Source organism: Rhincodon typus, chromosome 6, assembly GCF_021869965.1.
Source record: "Rhincodon typus isolate 14 chromosome 6, sRhiTyp1.1, whole genome shotgun sequence".
Classification (NCBI taxonomy): domain Eukaryota; kingdom Metazoa; phylum Chordata; class Chondrichthyes; order Orectolobiformes; family Rhincodontidae; genus Rhincodon; species Rhincodon typus.
Window position 1 is genome coordinate 1677222 of NC_063337.1, and position 7211 is coordinate 1684432.

Below are 7211 nucleotides of genomic sequence, written 5' to 3' on the forward strand. Positions count from 1 at the left end.
TGTGTGTGTGTGTGTGTGTGTGTGTGTGTGTGTGTGTGTGTGTGTTTGTCAGTGTGTGTGTGTGTCAGTGTGTGTGTGTCTGTGTGTGTTTGTGTCTGTGTGTGTGTGTTTGTCAGCGTGTGTGTGTGTCAGTGTGTGTGTCTGTGTGTCAGTGTCTGTGTGTCAGTGTGTGTGTGTGTGTTTGTCAGTGTGTGTGTGTGTCAGTGTGTGCGTGTGTCTGTGTGTGTGTGTGTCTGTGTGTGTGTGTTTGTCAGTGTGTGTGTGTTTGTCAGTGTGTGTGTGTGTCAGTGTGTGTGTGTGTCTGTGTGTGTGTGTTTGTCAGTGTGTGTGTGTCCATCTGTCATTTCCCAGACCTTGGATACCACGATGCTTACTCTTTGTCAGCCTAAACCTGAATGGTGTCCACATCTTGCTGCATATGGATGCAGACTGTTTCTGTATCTGAGCAGTTCTGAGTGATACTGAAAAGTAGCCAGTTACTAAGTGACCAGGGAAGTTTGAAACTAAAATTAGGGGTTGTGTCACTGAAGGTGATTTCAGGTAGGGTTGAGGCAATGAAGGAATTTGAAAACAAGGTTGAATACATTAAAATTGCGATGTTAATTGCAGTTAAGCAATGCGAATCAGTGAGATCAAGGGTGAATAAGATTTGGTGTGAATTAGGGAACAATAGTGGAGTTTTGGCTCACCACACATTTTATGGAGGGTTCAATTTGAGGCCAGTCTGAAAAGTATTGGTCGATTCTATGCTAGAAGTAACATAAGGCCTGACTGAGGGCTTTAGCAGGTGAGCTGAGGAAGGGACAGAGTCTGGCGGGTGATGATATATGCTAGGAAGCTCCACTAGAGATCTCATCTGAAATCTAAGTTGTGAACAGTCTACTTCAGTCTCTGGTTTCTGCCCTTGAGAGGAGAGGGAGCTTTTGTTCTTCACTGCATTGAATATGAGGAAATTTCTGTTCATCCTCAATGATGTAAGAGCCCAACACATCAGTGCAAAAGGCTGAAGCATTCGCAGAAATCTTCAGCCAGAAGTGCCGAGTGGATGATCCATCTCAGCTTCCTCCTGTGGTCCCCAGTATTACAGATACCAGTCTTCAACCAATTCGATTCACTTCACGTTGGAGACACTGGATACTGCAAAGGTTACTCGCTCTGACAACATTCCGGCAATAATACTGAAGACTTGTTCTCCAGAACTTGTCACTCTTCCAGTCCAAAGATGTGCATTTTAGGTGGATTGCCCAAGCTAAATTGCCCACAGTGTCCAGGGATTGTAGACTAGGCAGATTGACCATGGGAAATGCAGGGTCACAGGGTTACAGGGATAGGGTAGGGGTGTGGGCCTGGGCGGGATGATGGCCTGTTTCCACACTGTATTGATTCTATGATAAAGATGTGAGAAATCTTCTCAAACAAGAAAGTCAATCAGGCAGGAAGAGAGTTCAGATTTCGGATAGAGCCAATGTCGCTTTAACGTGTTTAGAGTCTGCAGAGCCATGTTTAGCCACTAGAGTGTGCTGTAAGCTAAGAAAATAGCCCAGTGACAGCACAGGGAGACAGAGAGGCTGTCCCCAGGGTTAGGGCTCTCTCTCTCTCTCTCTCTGTCTCTGTCTAAACTGCTGGGAGGAACAAGGAAACTTTCCTTAGTTACACCTTCAGCTTAATTTTTCCACTGCAAATATGATGAGGGTTAAATATTTAATGGTGAACTTTTGACATTCTATGTACAGTACCCCTTCATGTCTAAACTCCCTTTCCTCTGTGCCTACCCCCCAAGGTAAACAGCAGTGATTCAGAATGACCACCTTCTCAAGGGGCAATTAGGGATGGACAATAAATGCTGGCCCAGCCAGTGACAGCCATGTCCCAGGGATGAATACTGTAATGTAGTGGATGGGCTGTGTTTGTACACATGATCGTTGTTTCTGGGACTACCTCCTGGAATGGCGGAGGTTACAGCGCACAGAGCTCCCTGGGCAGCAACAAAATCCTCATCCTCCTGATCTCCCCCCTCCCCCAGAGTAACCAACACCAGCTGAGGAAACATGGAAGGTGAGCCTCGAGCACGTCAGCCTCAACAAACCCTCAAACTGTTCCATGTTTCCTCTTCCTCAGGTGTAACTCAAATCTGCTCTCACTGCCTCATCTACACGATGCCCCTAAGGATGCACACTGCAGGGGAATGGAGGAGATCCATGGGAAGGCAGTCAGGAAAGAGACCTCGTTTTCTTTATTCTTACATGGGACATGAGTGTCACTGGCAGAGCTAGCCCTGGAACTGAGCAGCTCACTAGAGCCATTCCAGAGGGCAGCTTAGAGTCAGCCACATTGCTGTGGGTCTGGAGTCACACGTAGGCCAGGCCAGGTAAGGATGGCAGATTTCCTTTTCTAAAGGACATTGGTAAACCAGGTAGGTTTGAAAACAATCCTTAATGGTCATCATTAGAACCTTTAATTGCATATTTGTATTGAATTGAAATTTCACCATCTGCCATGGTAGGTTCCAAACTCATGTCCCTAGAACATTAGGGTTGTCGATTACTAGCCCAGAGGGTTGTCGAGGCTGGGTCATTAAGTATATTCAAGGATGAGAGAGACAGCTTGTTAATCAATGAGGGGGGAATTCAGGGTGATGGGGAAAAGGTAGGGAATTGGAGCTGAGGGTTATCGGAGGAAACATGATCATACAGAATGGCAGGCTAGACTTGATGGGCTGAATAGCCTCCTTTTCCTGTGTCTCGCCGTGTCCCAGTGCAGTGAGATTATCAGCACTGCCCGCAGTGAAGGGGGAGATGAAGCAGGCTCAGGTCGTTTTCTTTGCAACACAGGAGGGCGAGAGCAGAGTGAGTTGAGACGTGGGGTTCTGTTTTGTAGGGTCAGGTGACAATTTCTCAATGAGATTGAAAACTGAAGACAAGGAAACAGGTGAAAGCTTGGTGGAGGCTCTGCACCTTCTCAAGCGGAAATAGCTGTGATTAGAAAGGACAAGCTCCCAATATGGTGGGCTCCAGGCATGGAGAGAGCACACAAAGCTGCGAGCAGAGAGATGAAGACTGTGACTGAACTAAGGAATAGGTAGCTGGGCTGATGCAGTGACTGCAATGAAAGAATGCACACCAGGCTGAGAGAAAGCTGGGTGGCCAGTATATTCGCAGCTCAAAGGAAATACCCTGTGCTTAGATCAAACTGCAGAGGTTCACAAATTCTCTAAATTGTTACAGTGCAGGAGGAGGCCATTTGGTCCATTATGCTTGTACTGGCCCTTCAAACGAGCATCATTAGGAAGTACCAATCTCTAACCTTATCCCCATATCCCTGTACACCATCACTATCTGAGTAACTATCCAATGGCCCTCTTGAATGCCGCAATTGAACCTGCTTTCCCCACATTTCCATGTGGTGCATTGCGGACCCTCACTCCTTGCTAAGAGGAAGTCTTTTCTCACAATATCGTTACTTCATTTGCACATCATTTTAAATCTATACCCTCTCTTCTTGTTCCTTGAACGGGCAGGAGCAGTGTCTCCCCATCGATTCTATCTAGCCCGCTCACGGTTTTGAAAACCTCTGTCAAATCTCCTGTTGTGATACAAGTCACTGGAGCTAGAGCATCACAGTGAATGAGAACAGAAAGAAATCAAATATCCATTCTCGTGAAGAAAGCAGTGAATTTCTGAACTAGACACAGGATCCAGACAATTGCAAGAGAGTTCCAGCTATCACGAGTCCCAGAGGAAAGAAATTCCCACAGCTGTTCAGATCAGGAAGAGGGCAAGAAACAATCCCACTACAATAGGTGTGAAAGTGAAGATCAATACTAGAGTCTCGTTCAGACTCTGGCACAAGATCTTTCCTGGAGATTGGAAAGAAAGCTTTCTCCAAGGGAAGGGGTTTGGGATCCACACAATTGCATTCCAACAGCTTCTAGGGAAACTGAAATTTCAGAGCTGGGAATAACCCAGAGACACACACACACGCGCGCACAGACACACACACATACGCCCACACACACAGACGCGCACACACACACACACACACACACACACAGGGGGTCGGTGACAGACCTGATCCGAGCATCTATGAAGAGCTGAAGCTAATCTCAGGAAAGGAGGTGGTCTGTTGGACTGAAGGGATCCCATTGGAAAACACCCTCCAATCAGAAGAAAGGAAGATTCAGTGTCAACATATGCAGAGAAAGAGTTGGATCTTTTAGAGATTTTGAGTATGATACTGCCACTGGAAAAGCAGGCCTGTTTTACTAAATGGAGAGAGATTGCAGCACTCTGAAATACAGAGGGATCTAGGCATGCTTGTACATGAACCAGATAAAGTTAGTCTGCAGGTACAGCAAATGGAATATTGGTGGTTACTACAAGAATATAAAAGTGGGATGTTCTGTTGCAGTTGTACAGGGCTTGGTGAGATCACACCTGGAGACCTGTGGGCAGCTTTGGTTTCCTTATGTAAGAAAGGAAATGAATACATTCGGTGTGTTTCAGAGAAGGTTCCCTTGTCTGATTCCTGGGGTGGGGGTGGGATTGGAGTGGGGGGCACATTACAAGGACTGGTTAGACAGACACGGCCTGTATCCGCTGGGGGTCAGGAGAATGGAAGGTGACCTGACTGAAAGAAATAAGATCCTGAGGGGATTGGCTAGACTGGATACGGGGAGAATGATTCCCTTCGTGGGGGAGACACTGTCTAAAAGTAAGGTACACTCTCTTAAGGTGAAGGTGAGAAGGAAATCTTGCTCTCAGAGAATCTCAAGAGACAGATCCACTGTTTATTTTTAAGGCAGAGGTAAATAACATGGGAATCAGAGGGATTGGGAGAAGGCGGGAAGGAGGGGTTGAGGCCACAATCCAATTGGATGTGATTTTATTTAATGGTGGAACAGGTTAGATGGGCCGAATGGTCCACTCTTGCTCCTAATTTGAATGTTTGCATTGAGCCAGTAATGAAACCAGTGATCCACTGTCTACTTTAAAGCACCAACAGAACTGACAGAACATTTGAAAGAGTTCCCAGTGATGAAGAAGAGCTGGTCATTGTCAGTTAGAGGGTGAAACTTTATCACAGTGAGGGAGAGCTACATCGATGGCCAGGAATTTGCCTGGATCCCAAAGATCGAAACTAATCTATGAAGAGGGATCCCTGCTCCATTCTGAGGCTGCCAGTGATAACACCAACAGATCTTAACCAGCCTGAAGCCAGAAGCAGTGGCTGGAATGTGAGTCGCTGCTCTTGTTAATATTTAATACACCCTTTGGAAGTGCAAATTCCGATCTCTCACTTTCAGCCTTCAAGTTAACCAGGCAATGTTCCAGCAGGAAGTAGACAGGGCGTGCGGACGGTCAGGGATTGGACAACTGATAATATCCAGATCTCTGGTGGGGATGGGCAGGATCATGGCCATCTTCAAAGAGGAGGGAACCAGAAAAACTGGGATCAAATGACTCGCAGTCAGATGGGTTGTGAATGTGACGTAATGGCAGTTTCTCTGATGGAGGAGCCCAATGGAGCCCACCTGGGTCCCGGCTCAGTCTGATTTGTACAATTAGTTCAAAGAGAGCTTCCGTGTAAAACTGTGCTTATTTCAGTAACAGGTGGAAAATGAGGAGGGGCCTTGTTAGAGTGGAGGAGACAGAACTGTGGCAGATCAGAAAGGCAGATCAGCCCCTCCTTTTCCAGGGCCAGGAATCCTGGCCCAGTCAGCAATGCCCACAGCCAACGACTGAATAAAACAAACGCAGAGACTGATGGGGGTCTGTGGGGAAACGTAGGAGAGCCAGAAAAAGCCTCTTTACTTTGAATAAAAAGAAACATACAGCTGAAGTGAAGCAGAAACCCACAGAGTTCTGACTCTCCTGACATGGATGGAGTGGGCTGAACAGCCTCCTGTCTTATAAATACTCAATATTTTGATCTACATTCCTATGATATCACTCAGTTATAGCTCAGCACCTTCTCAATCCCCCATTCCCCATCTGTTGTATAGCACAGAAACAGACCACTTGATACAACTCGTCCATGCCAACCAGATCTCCTAAATTAATCTAGTCCTATTTGTCAGCATTTGGCCAATATCTCTCTAAACCCTTCCTATTCATATACCCAATCAGATGCCTTTTGAATGTTGTAATTGTACCAGGCTCCACCACTTCCTCTGGTAGCTCGTTCCATACATGCACCACCCTCTGTGTGAAAATGTTGTCCCTCAGGTCCCTTTTATACCTTTCCCCTCTCACCTTAAACCTATGTCCTCTAGTTTTGGACTCCCTTCCCACCTACCCCTTAAGCTGTACCCAACAATCCCCTCAGTTCTAACTCATAGTCACTCCAACACAAAGACCACTTTCTACTGTCTATCTGTCTCTGCTCCTGCCTCAGCTCATCCACTGCTGAAAGCCTCACCCTCATTCACTCCCCCAACCCATTTGCTATAGTGACAGGATTGATCAGGGATGCATCAGTGGTTGATCAGAGATTAATCTGGGAGCAATGAGTGATCCATCAGGGATTAGTTTGGGATTGATGCAGCATTGTTCTGGGATATGGAGGATGAGGGGGGGGTTTGGTGATCCAGGAGGAAGCTCTGGACTGTGTTGAACCCGCACCCCTCCCGCTGCTAGTTGCCTGTTTAAGATGCTGTTGTTGGTTCCTCGCCATTTCCTGTCAGTCACTGAACTTCCTCGGGGCGTTCACTTCCTCGGCTTAGTAACCGGAGGGAGAGGCGAGCGGAGGAGATGCGATTCGGTAAGTGTGACATTGCGCTTGTCGCTGAGCCGGAGGAAACGGGGCAGAGGGACAGCGGGACCCGGGGGGCGACCGACAAACTGCGGCCAAAACTTTCCAAAAGTTTGCTTCCTTTGTTCAAAGTTTGAGCGGAGCCGCGGGAGGGAGACCAGGGGCAGGGGGCTGTGTCCCGGGGTTGGGGGTCCTTCACCCTCCCAGCGCCTTTCCCTGGGAAAGGCAGTGCCTCTGGAACTGGGGTAAATGTGAACTCAAACCCCTGGTCCCACTTCCTCCCCTTTCTCTCTGCCTCTCTTCTCTCCTCTTCTCTCTCTCCCTCTCTGTCTCTCTTTCCCCTCTTCTCTCTCTCTCCCTCTCTGTCTCTCTTTCCCCTCTTCTCTCTCTCTCCCTCTCTGTCTCTCTTTCCCCTCTTCTCTCTCTCTCCCTCTCTGTCTCTCTTTCCCCTCTTCTCTCTC

The 7211-nt window shown here is 47.5% G+C and overlaps 1 protein-coding gene across 1 annotated transcript in view; it reads left to right on the plus strand.

Moving 5' to 3' along the window:
• Nucleotides 1-6648: 6648 nt before the first annotated feature.
• The window catches only part of LOC109935002 (rho-related GTP-binding protein RhoG), a 27288-nt gene continuing 26725 nt past the window's right edge, over nucleotides 6649-7211 (plus strand). Inside the window, exon 1 of the mRNA XM_020533681.2 lies at nucleotides 6649-6759. The gene's annotated coding sequence lies outside the window, so the exon portion shown is untranslated. The remainder of the gene's footprint in view (nucleotides 6760-7211) is intronic.